This window comes from Branchiostoma lanceolatum, chromosome 3 (assembly GCF_035083965.1).
Source record: "Branchiostoma lanceolatum isolate klBraLanc5 chromosome 3, klBraLanc5.hap2, whole genome shotgun sequence".
Classification (NCBI taxonomy): domain Eukaryota; kingdom Metazoa; phylum Chordata; class Leptocardii; order Amphioxiformes; family Branchiostomatidae; genus Branchiostoma; species Branchiostoma lanceolatum.
Window position 1 is genome coordinate 10,638,779 of NC_089724.1, and position 17,516 is coordinate 10,656,294.

Sequence of the window (17,516 nt, forward strand, 5' to 3'; positions counted from 1 at the left end):
ACACCTTCCAGCATCTCACTGGCTAGTTTATTTTGTCAGATTTAGTCGTTAGCGCAACTTAGAAAGGAATTTGTCGGGAAATGATGGCTAATACGAATCTGAGTTTCAATGCGATTCACGTGATTCGATTGGTCGGGGTGATCTATATCTGGACAAATCACCCTGAGAACGAGACCGTTCCTTCGTGGCGCAGGGTAGGCTGGGTACGAGAGCGTGCCATGACCGTCCCGCCGCGCGAAGTACGAGGTGGTGTGAACTCCAGCTGACATGCACGCCGCGCCGCTCCCGCTAAGCTCCCGCTGCACTTACACAGGCTCGTCTTTTCATCGGGATTTCCTGTCCGTGTTGTGCTGTAACGGCAAAGCTGCAAACTGACGGTGAGTATTGTATTTCTCTTCTCTTGTTTGGAACCGTTGAGGGTCGCTTCTTAACTTTTGAAAGACTCAAAAGCCTGTTTTTGTAAACAGGAAAAATTGAATTTCGAACTAAATTGATCCCCACTGTTACACAGTGACTGTTGGGTGTTGTTTGAATTACTAGTATGTGGATGTGGGCTGTGGAATTTACATAGGCTGATGTAGTCGCAGCAAGACTGAAATGTATTTTATTTATCTGAGTGAGTTATTCGTGACTTCAAACTTCTAAACATCGTCGCGTCGCAGACACGAATAAATTATTTTCTAGAAAAATACACAAGATGGCGGCCATGCGAAATTAGCATATTAGTTATGTGTCCGGCTGCCAGTAAAAGGCCACATGTCCTTGCTTACCGACTTACAAAAGACACCAGGAAATTATGATCTTAGTGGTATTTAACGTCACAACTCAACTGTATTGAATAGATAAACCTTGTTCCAAACTTTCACATGTTTTGGTGTTTAGTGAAAAACTAGATAGTCAACGGTGTCAAAATTATGCATAACGTTATCTCCAAGCAGATATTGGGGTAGAAGATCGTTTTTAGACTGCCTGTATTCTGTAGTGGCCTAGTGGATATCTGTCAGAAAACGTTCAGTCAGAAAACATTACAACTCCAACATCTGCTGGAAATCGCCCTTTTATAGCAGAATACATCGGCCACAAATATGTCATATGATTATATTTGCTTGGAGAATAGAGCTGACCCCCAGTGTGCTTCATCTCGTCGACCTAGTGGTTTGGATGTATGCGGAAGTAGTACCAAGGAGTACTAATTAAATTACACTCTTCTGTCTTGTCATCCATGCAGAAAAATAGTAGTTCTAATGTCCATTTGCATCTAATTTGCTCTGATCCAATTGTGCTGGGTGTAGCCATGGAGGTTTTATATAATATATATATCTGGTCTAGTACTTAAACTTGGCTTCTGAGTTCTGAAAAGTATAAATACTATAATTTCAGGTAACTTTCTCCTCCTTCAAACTCAACTTGATTGGGTTTGACGTTGACTACAACCTCTGTATAGTAAGAATTGTATGTGTAATAGTTCCAGTGGTAAGCTGAAGTTCTTTTTGGGTATAACCATTAGTTCGCAGACAAAGATATTAAATATTTGTACTTCCAGGTGAGGCTGACAGCTGACTAAAATGAGTCAGATGAAGTCACAATTTATTTACGGTAGCTCAATTTTGTTTCAGGCCACTGAGCCACTTGTTTCTACAGTAGTAGCTTTTGTCTGGACCTTTCAGGAAAATATTGATGCAACTTGTAGGGCTCTGTAGCTGAGAAGAAAAGAATGCAACAACTACTGAACTAGTGCTGAGAAGGTAAACACCAGAGCAAGTTCACACATGGGTGACCCTCCTAATTTGCATAGGCCATAAACTATGAAACAAAGGCAGGCCTGGCATCTGGACTTTACTTTTGGGATTAGCAGATTTATAGATTAGCAGATTACGCCAACGGGAAAGTGTGGACCACCGATCATCATCATAGACCCCGTTCACACTCATTTTTTTCAATCGCGATTGAAGTATAATCGCGATTAAATCGATCCGATCCCGATTGATTTTTTCAGTGTGAACGCTCCCAATCGCGATTGGAACGATCCAAAACGATCCAATCGCGATTGGATTGTAACTACCTCCGGAGGTAGTTTGATTGGATTAATCGCGATCGGATCCAATCCAATCCTATCAAATTTTGAGTGTGAACACAACTACGATTCATTCCATCGCGATCGGCGGAGATTTCGGCTGGTTCCGGGGGTGGGAGGTCATACATGCGGGTACGTGGGGTCATAGTTCGCATCGCGCGGGAAAACAAACCCAATCCGCACGTCAGATCGCTCTTTTACAACAACAACAACTTTTCATCGTCAACAATGCCCAAGAAGAAGAATAAAACTCCGTCAGCAACTTCAGCTGGTGACAGATGGCGCGATGAGGAGACCAGGGTCCTCATCGCAATCTGGGGGAGTGAGGAGGTGCAGGCCAAACTGGAGAAATGTCACCGAAAGAGGGACATTTACCGCACCAAGTGACAATGTCTAGCGGAAAAATAGACACAAAACAAGGACAACAAGGACAACAACAACATTTACCAGATGATCGCCGATAGCATGCTTCAATCGTGCTTCAATCGCGATCGGATCACGGCGTACTTTAATCCACTTGGCGAAAAGCAGTGTGAACGCAAAAGTTTCTTTGCGTTCAATCGCGATCGGATCGAACAATCGCGATTATACTTCAATCGCGATTGAAAAAAATGAGTGTGAACGGGGTCATAGTTCTGCTGCTCTGCTTTGGGCCGCCAAATTAAATCCACGTGAACTAAAATGCATTTACACTAAAATAAACGTACTGGTACGTTTATTTGATTTTGAGAGGTGAGAGTAGGTAGAAATACTGTATATTTCTACCTACTCTCACCTCTCAAAATCAAATAAACGTACCAGTACGTTTATTTTTTTTTTCCACTCAAAATCCATCCGGTACTTTCTTATTTTAGACGGTACGTTTATTTTTTTATTTTTTTAAATGGAGGCTTTGCTAACCAGTAATCCCTCTAAAATCTAAAGTTAAGTTTTTTCTGCCCGCATTTCCTCGGCATTTTTGCTCGTAATTCGCTATTTTTCGGCCTAGCAGCGTTAATATTGCTGCTGCTTTGACGTCCTTTTGAAAATTATCATGGCGGCACTCAAAAGTCATAACAGAGCGGCTGATATCGCTATGAGTTTGACGCTACAAAGTAAAGGGGAAAATAAGATGCAACATCGACATTTCAATTCAAAATACAATTTTCATGTAAATAACTTTGACAGTCATCGCAAACCAAAGCACGCTGATCAAAAACGTGTAGAGTAGAGTGCACAGGGAATAATTCTTGACCACTATCGGCAGCACGGCGGAGTAATTATTTGTTCGCAGAAGACATGTTACAAGTAAAAAAGGTAAAGCAGGCATCCTCAATTGAGGTGAAGCATAATGCTTTTTGAAGTAGCTAGTGGTAGTGCGATGCGGCTTCGCTACGGCTCACATTTTTGGCTAAGCACACCGGGTCACCCCTACTCTTCTCGATAAGTGTGTTGGGTTCTTTTACGTGCAGAGGTTTGACGCTTGAGGCTTACGCCCAAAGCTTCCTCATACACGGGGCCGCTGACTTCAGTCACCATCCGAAATGACGAATGCAATCCCTTACAACATGTCAGAGCTCGAGTCAACCACTGAGGTTCGAACACGGGCCCTTAGGATCCACGGAATTTGATCCAGATGGCGAAGCAGCGGGGTTGCGTTACCGCTTGTGCCACGGGGACATGTTACACGTAAAAACAACAATCATAACTTAACTTCCCAAGTGTGATTTGTCTTTTGAGGCCGCAAAATCTCTAAAACGGCAGAAATATGTCCGATATGATTCGGTAAACACAGCTCGAAACATGGCCGCCGCTCTCTACCACTATTAGGAATGGCAACGGTAAAACTAGTGCTCAGCATATTGCATAGCACGGATACCGATCTTTAAAATGATACCATAAACGCATGGCAATATTATAGTTGGGGGCAACGATAGACACAGAAGGCCATTTTTATTTTCAGGGGTTTCATATTCTAAAATGACCGTAAGATTTTCACAATATTAGCAGTGAAGTGCAGGTTTCTAGTGCCAACATGTAATCGGTAACTTCTTTGTACGTGCGGTCTGAGACGTTGAGCTACTCTTACACTTACAGTTGAGCTCTGTTCAATATTGTGGGCTCTACCGCGGGAACTCGAAATCTGAGCGTCTCACAAAAACTTTGTTTTTGACGCTATGGGCCAAAAGTTTACGGACATAACCCTTTTTTGTGTGCTCATGTTTGTTTTTTGGGGTGATGTCTTAAGTCTAAGTTTAGAAAATATGATAAGGTACAAATGTACATTAGTAGCTGTCTGATGATTATTGTTAACGACTTAACGTTATATGTCACTGATTGTCAGTGGTCATAAATGATATTCTACAGTTTTGTACAACAATTTTCTTTGATCACTCTCTTCAAGTTCCAAGTAGAAAATGCATGTATCATGTACATTTTCCCTTGTTGAATTTGAAAGTACCGTGGCCCCCGGTTAGGGGTCATAGCAGGGAACCCATGCCCAATTTTTCAACATTACTATTATATTTTATTGAAGTGGTGAGGAAGATCATGATTTGAACAAGCATTGAATAGATATAACTTACCTGCTTATTATCTTATTTCCCCCGGACAGTTGTACGGACACAGTTTACCTCGACTGTCAATTTTGAAATTTTCCGGGTGATACTTTTATTTCAGGGGGTACTTATATTTAGATTCTGAAGATTTGTCTGGGGGGTACTTCTATTTTAGGGGGTACTAAATCTATTTGAGAGGTGAGAGTAGTACGTTTTTGTGGGATTATTCCCTGACTTGACCTATAATTATTTGGTGAAACTACAAGCATGCGTTGTAATTGTAAACATCTATAAAAAAAAGTCGATGCTCTCTATCACTGTTGCACTAGCGTTTAACAGCCTGTCAGGAAGTTACAGGAACTGTGGAAAATGAGAAATTTACACTTTTACTGGCCGATATCAAGTCCAAGTGTCAACAACAATATTGTTTACTTTATGTATACTTATGTATCTGCCACGTAAGTTGTAATCATGGGTAAAATATAAAAACTTGTCGACCCGCCTAAGTACTCGACCAGAGGCTGGCCCCTTGGTTCTCAGTATGTTAGGTTTCGCCAAGTTGCTTGGTCGCCAGGGTCTCTGCTCAGTGTGTGTTACAATCTGGTCTAAAAATTATATCTGTCCAGTATCCATTTCCTTACCTTTATCTTGCATTTACAAATTGCATTCTAGACTACAAGCAGCTGAGCCACTCCAGGAAAAGTGACTGATCACAAGCTTCCCTATCAACAGAAGGGAAACCACCATGGGGAATTCTCCAGTGCAGCAACTCAGCATTTTCCTGACACAAGACTCGGGGCCCAAGAACATGACATTCCTTAAGTTAAGTGACACTTTTCTCTTCAATATACCCTTTTCTCAGGATTTACTGAGAACTTCCCTTTTCTCGGGTCACGGCTTCAGTTTGCCATGCTCTCCCGCTTCACTCAGCACCAGATCCTCCACCGTGGATCCTCCTTGGTGCTAGCCTGGAAACCATACCCTCGGTGGCTGCCCGATATTTCTACGGCACAGTGAGTGACCCCGCCCGGCCAGACAGCTTAGCCCGCTCGGGGTGTTGTTTACGGCCTTGGATTAATTAGCTCGCCACACAGGTCGGCGGCAAAGTAGGGTGGCAGCGGAAGTAGGGTGTAGCGGAAGTAGGGTGTAGCGGAAGTAGGGTGACAGCGAGAGGTAGAAAGGCCATCAGAAACTGACTGGGCCCGGTAAAACACCACTAAGCCGACCCCTAGAGACTGGGACCAGGCTACCTTGGTGCAAGGCTCAGGCAGGGGGGACAGACAAGAGGGTGTTTATCATCTGTGATCAGCGATGGGTACTGGTACAGAAAATTCAGGTCCGGTTCAGGAGAGTGATACCCGTTTTTGTTTTGGGGAAATGATCAATCATGAAGTATATGTATACTGTGGCCCAACCCCAGCTGCCAGACCCTGAATATTAGAACATACAATTTGAAAAAGCACCATTGAATCATCAGCACTATGGTAATTAAGTGAAATAGAAGTTCATAACAGCTAAGGTTCTATCTAAAATGACTACCAAATGTCAAACAAGTGTTTAAACCAAATAACAGCTACCTATTATTCTGGTTTCCGCATTTACAACATTTCTTCCTTATTTTCCTGGATAATTTTGCTAAAATTCATGAAAATTCCCATATTTTTGTGCCGAGCGGCGTCACTTTCCACGTCCGTGTTGTCTGAATGAAGTCGATACTGAACAATGGAGCATTTGCTACTGTAACAAAGGATCGCTGTTTTGCAAACAACATCAAGAGCCTCTGTCTACATCGGGAATAGAAGTTTAGTGGCGAGTGTTTTGCAAGAATCATCTTACCGCGCATAGGAGCCACTGCATGGTATTTTCCATTACAATGAACAGAAAAATTCGAATGCCAGGTTTGGAATCTATGAAGTCCTGTTCATAAGACAAAGGCCTTAGTATATATGAAATGAATATTTAAAAATAACAAATATAAAATATTTATTTATTTATTAATAAAAAAATAAAAATATGATATTCATAAATATGATATTGATAGATTAATATAATATTAATATATATTTTTGATATTTAATATCTAAAAAGACAAAAAATCCATGCACGGACTCGATCCCGGATCCTCCGGATCCGAAGTACTACGACGTTACCAGTTGAGCTATGTTGTAGTGTGGAGTATGCGGCTCTGTACATAATGCTTTAACCTCACTACATGGTATCATTTATGTTGATTTTTGGTCGTTTTCTTGACGAAATCATTTTTTTCTTCTGCAATCTTGTGGTATAGATGTAATATGGTCATTTTTCAGGATATCAAAGTCCGAAACCACAATGCAATGATATTTCCGAACAGTTGTAGCAGTTACATGCGGTTGCCCTCCTATGTGTCATGCAAATCAAGCCTGCCTGCCTTTTCTTGCTCCCTTGCCATATAAGGCAACGGCTATACAAGAATTTTGGAACGTATTGCCATATAAGGTCATATGGTGTGCGACACTAGTGTTGAATCAAACAGCATGCATGCATCCATCGAAGGTAAGAGCGAAGACATTGCGTTTCGGCGCGAAGGCGCCAAAACGCAAAAAGGACCCCGCCTGCAACAAAATTTTCCAAAATACTTTTTTTTCTTATTTTGATGGATGATACTGATCGAATGTTAAAACATAACTAATGCTCGGACAGCACAGCGCAAGAACATGTCCTGCTGCCATTACGGCCACACACGGAAGATTCAACATACATGTGTACTTGAGTAGTCAGACCGCAGCAGTGTTTACATTGTTTTTCTATTGTCCGTTATTTACTTACATGTAACAAACACCCAGTTACCATAGCTTTTAAGTGTTTTTTAAAGCTTTATTTCTTATGTGTATCATGACAGTTGTGTGACTGCTTGGAACTATAGGTCGTATATTTTACAGCATAACTGCCGAAGCGATGCAGTTTCTGTATCCAACGCCACTATTATAATAACTGGAGGTAGCAGGATGCTTCGACACTGTAACTTAAGAACCACTCATTATCAGATGAACGGCTAGTCCTATGGGAAAGTTGAGAAAATGATGGTCTCATTATCTCAACATGCAAAACTTCAGACCATAAAACTTATCCTCAAATGCTAACATGATCTGTCAACCCTCATCAAACCAATTAGAGCAGATTCTATATGGCTAGTCTGCAAATAACCCCCCCTATTATTAAAATAGAGCCCTTTGGAATGGCCCTTTTATATAATTATAAGCCTTTTATAAGACTGCAAACAGCAGACGTGGGGTCGTGTTAGCCTCCAAGCAGGCCCAATGGATTGCAAAGACCGTATCCAACTGGAAAAAGGAGCTTGGGTTACAAAACATACTTCTTCTGACAGTTTGATACGGTCTTCGCAACCTATAGATCTGCTTGGAGATTAGAGTCGTGTGGGGCAAGTGTTAGAGTGCGCAGCTTTTAAACAATGGGACCCAGAATAGAATCCAGCTGGGTTGTGCCCAGAGACATATCCGAATTTGCGCTCCGACATTGTTCCCCGGTGTGCGATGGTCCAAATCCTTCTGTCTGAAGTTGGTGATTCACTACAAATCACCTGGATGGAGGCCTGGCGAACCTCCGTCTTGTATCAACCATACGGTGACTCACAGTCACACCATTTGCCCGGACGAGAGAACTGGCATTCCCTGTCTTGTACGAATGCCAATGAAAGGGTATGCCACACCGTAAAAAGAGCGGTATAACACTAAGCAAGGGGCCAGTTCTGGCCTGTGCACGTACTAGAGCTGTGTACCTAAAAAAGGTACAGGTACCGGTACAGAGGTTCAGGTACAGGTCCGGACCTGAATCTGTACCTGAACTACTAGTTAAAATTATGGTCGATCTTAAACAATGAAAGAAGCATGTTTGAACGGCACAAGTGCTAAGACAAGTTTGTAGTGCCTCCACTACATTTAACCACGGCATTGCAATGTTTACATTTTGCTGTGTTTCCGACAGTTTCCCCCATGCTCTTTGTCATATGTTCCCAAACTTTGGAACGGGCATGTCAAATTACCAGTCTGATCAGGCTAGCATGAAAACAAAACTGACAGGTAATGAATACAGTAGAATGCAGCTACCCTACTAATAGACCAATCAAACCACAGAAAAATGATTGCATCAGGCCGGTAACTGATTTCAACCAATCATATCGCTAAGTGACTGGGGCAACTTGTTACAGTTATGGGCCGCGGCATGATAGTAGGCGGTATCAGTTTCACTTTCAGTTCTCACAAAGTCACCAATCCCCAACATCAAAAGAAACCTCACTTATAGCACAAGTGTTAAACAAGTAAATTGTCTGATAATACAGAAGGAAAAAAATATACATTGTGGGAGATGTAGTGCATAATTTTCTTAGTATGGGTGAGAAATCCCAAGCCGTTTGTGCTTCAATGTTGCCTTTTGTGAAACAAAAGCACTGATTAGTTTCTCAGAGTCAGCCACAGAACCCGGCGCCGGTGTGTCTGGGGAGGCGTGGCCACCGTCTCAGAGCATGGGCCACGTGTGTTTATTTTGGGTGTTGCCAGGGAGAACTGGGCTTGCTGGAGTCTGGGGAGGTCTGGGAGGCGTGGTCAACGATTTAGCTCACGTGCCACATATGTTACTGTTGCCTGGGAGTTGGGTATACTGTTTGCAGGGGGAGCAGTGTGTTTCTGCACACTGCTTTAAAACTTTTTGTGACAATTACAATGTCTAGATTATGACTCACTGTTGTCTATGCATGTCTACAAAGTAATCTACTATATTGAAGTGCATTGTGCACTTATACAATTCTGATATTGGAACATTATTTACAGTACAAAGAGATGTTTACCCTACTAAGTAACTTGAACTGTTCCGGGAATTCCCGAGAAACACAGTGGGGGCTGGAACGTGATGAATGGGCATGAATGGGCACTTGTCAGACGCAAGTGTTGCTTTGTGAATGGAATTATACCCCACTCCCTGTTTTAAATGTTACTATTCTTGAGGTAGGCACTAGCAATGTTGTGGTCTGTTCCAAGAAGTATATATGCATGTATAAACAGTGTAACAGTGTAAGTATATGTTTGATTTTGGCCAGTATCGGTACAGTACCGATATTACAACTTCCGGTATTTTTGGACCTGTACCTGATTGATAATACCGATACTGTATCGGTACTGTGTACCGGTACACAGCTCTAGCACGTACTACTACTACTCAGCAGACTGACGATCATTCCACTATCTCGTGAGGGTGTGTAAAACCTCAGGATGGAAAAAGGTCAATTTTTTTCAAACAAAATCAACAACTTAGGGCTTTCCAACCATAGCCACCCCTAAACTGCCTACGATTCACACACAAAATCTCTCCAAGAATGGATTTTCAATGCCTATTCCCCCCCCTACACACCCCCCCTACACCCCCCCCCCACACACACACACTTGTGCATGTAGAGGGAGGGCTACTAATTTGTGATGGAAGTCAGAACTTGAAATTTCAAGAAATTATAGGTCCCCAAATTAAATGTTTTCATATGACTAATTCAGTAGTAATTGTCAACTTGGAAAAATGGGTCACAGGCCTCAGATCATGTACAGGTCTTCCTGGTTTGTTAAATCATGTGGTCAATCTAGATAAGACTGTTGACTGGTACATTATACAATGTAAGGACAACAATGTTTGAATAGACTTCCATATAAGACTTGCTAGGAACTTTGCCAGTCATGCCTGTCTAACTACTAACAGAGGAGGCCAAGTGTAATAAGAAAAGCGTGCTAAGTAAAAGCATACAATTGCAGGAAGCCTTGAATTATTAATGGAAGGACACACTTCAAACCTTATGTATGCTAGCCTATGATGTTTGACTTGGGATATTCTCCCTTTCTTGTTCCTGTCCAGACTTGACAACTTCGAGCTGTGGCTGGTCAACATCATGAAGCACCGGTGTGAGATGGAGGAGGGGCGACCCAACCCGCTCTAGGACAAGGAGTTCCAGGACCTGTCCCTGTGCAAAAAGGCTTGAATCATCTACCCACTACAACTGTGACTACCGGCTGGAAGCAGAGGACGCACAGGGCTTGCTCAAGGTATACAACATGGTGAAATCGTCAAAAGCATTGAACTGATTCAAACATGCTTTGCTTCTTCATTAACAGAGGAGGAAATAGATATGAAGAAGTGTTAGCTCCTGCTGCGGCAAAATGGGTATCATCCACTTCAGATCTATGCACCTAAGACCTAAGCTGGCCAAGTTTTTTTAACTACAAAGGGTAATGAAATTCAGCTAGAATCTGATGTTGTTTTTATTTAAGCTTTCCAGCAGGCATAGAAGCTAGCAATACTGAATTTGGCTTCAAAGAAGTCATTGTAATAGTCTATTCTGCCCACAACCAATACATGTATTGATCTTCACAGAGGCAACACTGCAAGACATCGGGGACACTGTCTACTTCAGGACAAGTGCCAGGATCAGAAGCTAGAGTACAAGCAGTGCTAGGAATCAGATGCCCCCATGAACGTGGAAGAGAAGGAAGCAGAGAGGCAGCGCATCTGATGAGAACTTGTACCAGAGGGGGATTTACCTACAGGACAGACTTAAGGGGACATGGTAGGGTAGGCTATAGCGAAGGATTTAAGCTCGATAAATGTACATGTTTGTCTTGATGGGATGTGGCACGTATGTTGCCTGGTCCTATTGCAATCCGTACCATCAAAATATGTGATTTTAGTATGTGAGAGATGTATAAATGATGGTATTTGATTATTTTGAAGAATCAGTTACTAATATAACTACCACGGGGAATCTTCCTGTTCAACTTATGCCACTTGATTTAGTGTGCCCTTGTGTTTATTTGTGATACCGTTTTAGCATGTGGGTTTGGTAGTGTGTGTGTAAGCGTGCGTGTGTAAATCTTTCCATCTGTCCATACCTGTCAGTTCACTGCACTTTGTGTGTCCTGTCTTAAAATGTATGGTACTGTGTATGTCAGTCTTGGCACCCATCTATAGCTGTCAGTTAACTGCACTTTGTGTGTCCTGTCTTAAAATGTATGTTGTACTGTGTATCCCAGTCTTTGCACTTGTCTATAGCTGTCAGTTAACTGCACTTTGTGTGTCCTGCGTGAAATGTATGTTGTACTGTGTATGTCGTACTGTGTATGTCATTCTTTGCACCCGTCTATAGCTGTCCGTTCACTGCACTTTGTGTGTCCTGCGTGAAATGTATGTTGTACTGTGCATGTCAGTCTTTGCACCCGTCTATAGCTGTCAGTTAACTGCACTTTGTGTGTCCTGCGTGAAATGTATGTCGTACTGTGTATGTCATTCTTTGCACCCGTCTATAGCTGTCCGTTCACTGCACTTTGTGTGTCCTGCGTGAAATGTATGTTGTACTGTGTATGTCATTCTTTGCACCCGTCTATAGCTGTCCGTTCACTGCACTTTGTGTGTCCTGCATGAAATGTATCTTGTGCTGTGTATATGTCAGTCTTGGCACCCGTCTATAGCTGTCGGTTAACTGCACTTTGTGTGTCCTGCATGAAATGTATGTTGTGCTGTGTATGTTGTACTGTGTATGTCAGTCTTTGCACCCGTCTATAGCTGTCCGTTCACTGCACTTTGTGTGTCCTGCGTGAAATGTATGTCGTACTGTGTATGTCATTCTTTGCACCCGTCTATAGCTGTCCGTTCACTGCACTTTGTGTGTCCTGCGTGAAATGTATGTTGTACTGTGTATGTCAGTCTTTGCACCCGTCTATAGCTGTCCGTTCACTGCACTTTGTGTGTCCTGCATGAAATGTATGTTGTGCTGTGTATATGTCAGTCTTGGCACCCGTCTATAGCTGTCGGTTAACTGCACTTTGTGTGTCCTGCATGAAATGTATGTTGTGCTGTGTATGTCGTACTGTGTATGTCAGTCTTTGCATCCGTCTATAGCTGTCAGTTAACTTCACTTTGTGTGTCCACTGTCCTGCATGAAATGTATGTTGTACTGTGTATGTCGTACTGTGTATGTCAGTCTTTGCACCCGTCTATAGCTGTTAGTTCACTGCACTTTGTGTGTCCTGCATGAAATGTATGTTGTACTGTGTATGTCGTACTGTGTATGTCAGTCTTTGCACTTGTCTATAGCTGTCGGTTAACTGCACTTTGTGTGTCCACTGTCCTGCATGAAATGTATGTTGTACTGTGTATGTCAGTCTTTGCACCCGTCTATAGCTGTCCGTTCACTGCACTTTGTGTGTCCTGCGTGAAATGTATGTTGTACTGTGTATGTCAGTCTTTGCACCCGTCTATAGCTGTCCGTTCACTGCACTTTGTGTGTCCTGCGTGAAATGTATGTTGTGCTGTGTATATGTCAGTCTTGGCACCCGTTTATAGCTGTCGGTTAACTGCACTTTGTGTGTCCTGCGTGAAATGTATGTTGTACTGTGTATGTCGTACTTTGTATGTCAGTCTTTGCACCCGTCTATAGCTGTCAGTTAACTGCACTTTGTGTGTCCTGCGTGAAATGTATGTTGTGCTGTGTATATGTCAGTCTTGGCACCCGTCTATAGCTGTCAGTTAACTGCACTTTGTGTGTCCTGCATGAAATGTATGTTGTACTGTGTATGTCGTACTGTGTATGTCAGTCTTTGCACCCGTCTATAGCTGTCGGTTAACTGCACTTTGTGTGTCCTGCATGAAATGTATGTTGTACTGTGTATGTCAGTCTTGGCACCCGTCTATAGCTGTCGATTAACTGCACTTTGTGTGTCCTGCGTGAAATGTATGTTGTACTGTGTATATCAGTCTTGGCACCCGTCTATAGCTGTCGGTTAACTGCACTTTGTGTGTCCACTGTCCTGCATGAAATGTATGTTGTACTGTGTATGTCGTACTGTGTATGTCAGTCTTTGCACCCGTCTATAGCTGTCAGTTAACTGCACTTTGTGTGTCCTGCATGAAATGTATGTTGTACTGTGTATGTCAGTCTTTGCACCCGTCTATAGCTGTCTGTTAACTTCACTTTGTGTGTCCTGCGTGAAATGTATCTTGTACTGTGTATGTAAGCCTTTGTGTGTTGTAAATAGTGCACTGATGCTTTTTTACTCTCTCCAAAGACAGGAGGTGTCTGTAATAATGCTGTCTGTAATAATGCTGTTTTTCTTTGATCTCTCACTCTGAAGACAGGAGGTGTTTGGCTGTCTATAATGATGCTGTTTTACTTTCTTTGAAGACAGGATGTGTTTGGCTGTCTATAATGATGCTGTTCTACTTTCTTGAAGACAGGATGTGTTTGGCTGTCTGTAATAATGCTGTTTTACTTTCTTTGAAGACAGGATGTGTTTGGCTGTCTATGATGATGCTGTTTTACTTTCTTTGAAGACAGGATGTGTTTGGCTGTCTATAATGATGCTGTTTTACTTTCTTTGAAGACAGGATGTGTTTGGCTGTCTAATAATGCTGTTCTACTTTCTTTGAAGACAGGAGGTGTTTGGCTGTCTGTAATAATGCTGTTCTATTTTCTTTGAAGACAGGATGTGTTTGGCTGTCTATAATGATGCTGTTTTACTTTCTTTGAAGACAGGAGGTGTTTGGCTGTCTGTAATAATGCTGTTCTACTTTCTTTGAAGACAGAGAGGTGTTTGGCTGTCTATAATGATGTTGTTTTACTTTCTTTGAAGACAGGATGTGTTTGACTGTCTATAATGATGCTGTTTTACTTTCTCTGAAGACAGGATCTGTTTGGCTGTCTGTAAATACTGTTTTACTTTCTTTGAAGACAGGAGGTGTTTGGCTGTCTGTAATAATGCTGTTTTACTTTCTTTGAAGACAGGAGGTGTTTGGCTGTCTGTAATAATGCTGTTTTACTTTCTTTGAAGACAGGATGTGTTTGGCTGTCTATAATGATGTTTTACTTTCTTTCAAGACAGGATGTGTTTGACTGTCTATAATGATGCTGTTTTACTTTCTCTGAAGACAGGATCTGTTTGGCTGTCTGTAAATGCTGTTTTACTTTCTTTGAAGACAGGAGGTGTTTGGCTGTCTGTAATAATGCTGTTCTACTTTCTTTGAAGACAGGAGGTGTTTGGCTGTCTGTAAATGCTGTTTTACTTTCTTTGAAGACAGGAGGTGTTTGCCTGTCCGTAATAATGCTGTTCTACTTTCTTTGAAGACAGGATGTGTTTGGCTGTCTATAATGATGCTGTTCTACTTTCTTGAAGACAGGATGTGTTCGGCTGTCTGTAATAATGCTGTTCTACTTTCTTTGAAGACAGGAGGTGTTTGCCTGTCCGTAATAATGCTGTTCTACTTTCTTTGAAGACAGGAGGTGTTTGCCTGTCCGTAATAATGCTGTTCTACTTTCTTTGAAGACAGGAGGTGTTTGGCTGTCTGTAATAATGCTGTTCTACTTTCTTTGAAGACAGGAGGTGTTTGCCTGTCCGTAATAATGCTGTTCTACTTTCTTTGAAGACAGGAGGTGTTTGGCTGTCTGTAATAATGCTGTTCTACTTTCTTTGAAGACAGGAGGTGTTTGCCTGTCTGTAATAATGCTGTTCTACTTTCTTTGAAGACAGGAGGTGTTTGGCTGTCTGTAATAATGCTGTTCTACTTTCTTTGAAGACAGGAGGTGTTTGCCTGTCCGTAATAATGCTGTTCTACTTTCTTTGAAGACAGGAGGTGTTTGGCTGTCTGTAATAATGCTGTTCTACTTTCTTTGAAGACAGGAGGTGTTTGCCTGTCCGTAATAATGTTGTTTTACTTTCTTTGAAGACAGGAGGTGTTTGCCTGTCCGTAATAATGCTGTTCTACTTTCTTTGAAGACAGGAGGTGTTTGGCTGTCTATAATGATGCTGTTTTACTTTCTTTGAAGAAAGGAGGTGTTTGCGTTCGTAATAATGCTGTTTTACTTTCTCCAAAGACAGGATGTTTGGCTGTCTGTAAATGCTGTTTTACTTTCTTTGAAGACAGGAGGTGTTTGCCTGTCCGCAATAATGTTGTTTTACTTTCCCCAAAGACAGGATGTTTGGCTGTCTGTAATAATGCTGTTTTACTTTCTCTGAAGACATAGGTGTTTGGCTGTCTGTTGTGATGCTGCTTCTCCCCTGAAGACAAGGAGGTGTTTAGTTGTCGGTAAATATTCATTTACACTTGAAGACAGGTGTTTGGCTGTCTGTAAATGTTTTTTTACACTTGAAGACAGGCATTTGGCTGTCTGTAAATGTTGTTTTATTTTCTCTGAAGACAGGTGTTTGGCTTTATCTACTGATGAGGTTGATTTACTTTCTCTTTAAACAGAGAGGTGTTTGGCTGTCTGTTGTGATGCTGTTTTACTTGTCTGACAGAGACAGAGAGACGCCTGATGTACTTGTGTGTGTGTTTGTAATTACATTAGTATTACATGTGTGTGTGTGTGTGTGTGTGTTTTCCAATATGTCAGTGGGTGTGTATTGCAAGTGTTGTTGTTTTCACACCTGTCCATAATTGTTAATTAAATACACTTATGTGTTTGTCTTCATTTGGGGTTAAGGGGCTTTTATCTGGGTAGTGATAGCTTAGCAGCTGCACTCAAGACTGGCTTAGCACATGGTTCCTCCCATCCCCAAAAGCCCCTCACGTTCTTTCTCCTCGTTGCCAACCCCTGGTTAACAGCTTGAGCTAGCCGACCAAACAATGTGAGGGGGCAGTGTATAGATAAGGCCAATGGATGAGTTCATAAGCTTTATGACAGGATGTGAAAAACAATATGAAATAGCATAAATGAAGCATTGCTGTACATTGGTGCACAAAGGGACAGACGGTCACAGACCTGTGCTGGAGAAAAAAGTCCTTATCATCCTAGTTGTTACAGTTTGTCAAAATATGTTGTAATTAGAAGTGTTTATCTGTTATGTGGTCGTATATGGGTGGGCATCACACTGCTTTCTTTTGTCTAACCAGTTTCTCCTAGTTGTATTCCCGTTTAAATGTCTTTTTCTCAAAGTGTAACTAGTATAAGAACAAGGAATTAAATGAGTGTGACTATAAACAATTTTGTTTTAGTATTTGTTGATTCATGTAAATGGAAAACTGATGCTTTGTTTATCCCTACCGAGGTTGTGAATTTGACAAGCTTAACAATGAAATTAATATAGATACATGTATAAATATAGATGGCACATATATTAATATGAATGTGTATTCTGATGTTTTGATTTTTTTTATATATGATATGTATATATATGTCTGTGTATCAGAGAATTACATGCCATCTGAGTTGCTTTGTATTTATTAAAGGGTCTATTTTTGGTTGAATGAGTGTCTTGTTGCATTTCCTTGATTCTCACCGACTTACATATACATGTAGGCAAACATACCTTGAACTTAAGATGGTCTTTAAAGAACGGTTAGTCGTTTAAGTTTCTTTGAATACAAAATGCACTCCTCCTCTCTTCCGCCCAAAGAAATACAGGCGAGAGGTAGCCGTGGCGACTACAGAATTGCGTTTTTGTGCTATTTTATTTTACTAGCCCTTTTATAAAGGCTAGTATAATGTAATAACATTTACAAGCAAAAACGCCCTTTTGTAGCCGCCACGGCTAATGTGAGAAGCAACGTGCCGCGCTAACACGTGGTAATTCGGGAAAACATCCATATTCTTCTTTAAAAATTGATATAGAATAGATGTCCTTGATACGGTTAAAGTGGTTGATATCTTGCCCGTTTACAAAAGGTCAGGTGTGTAGTTGAGTTATTGGGCCAAAGGCGTAGAAGACATGATCTAGTTTTACTTTAACCGCTCCCCCTCCTCTGGTGCTCAGGACCGCTGTGACACGTCTAGTCGACCATTGGTATCAATACACATCTCTGTTGATAGGGAGGTGTGAACAAGGTGTGAAAGAGGTCCCCGTCGAGTTAATCCTCGACGCAGGTTAAGATAAGGACTTAAT

General features: G+C 41.7%; 1 long non-coding RNA gene across 4 annotated transcripts; it reads left to right on the forward strand.

Annotated features, from left to right (window-relative positions):
- Positions 1–202: 202 nt before the first annotated feature.
- On the forward strand, positions 203–16,881 carry LOC136430184 (uncharacterized). Of its 4 annotated transcripts, XR_010754859.1 has the most exons (4): positions 203–377; positions 5,284–5,947; positions 10,504–10,691; positions 11,020–16,881. It is a non-coding gene; the product is annotated as an uncharacterized lncRNA (long non-coding RNA). The 4 variants fall into 4 exon arrangements; XR_010754861.1 differs by lacking the exon at positions 5,284–5,947 and having other exon boundaries at positions 223–377; XR_010754860.1 differs by lacking the exons at positions 203–377; positions 5,284–5,947 and having other exon boundaries at positions 10,029–10,691; positions 11,020–14,670; positions 14,719–16,881.
- The last annotated feature ends 635 nt before the right edge of the window (positions 16,882–17,516 follow it).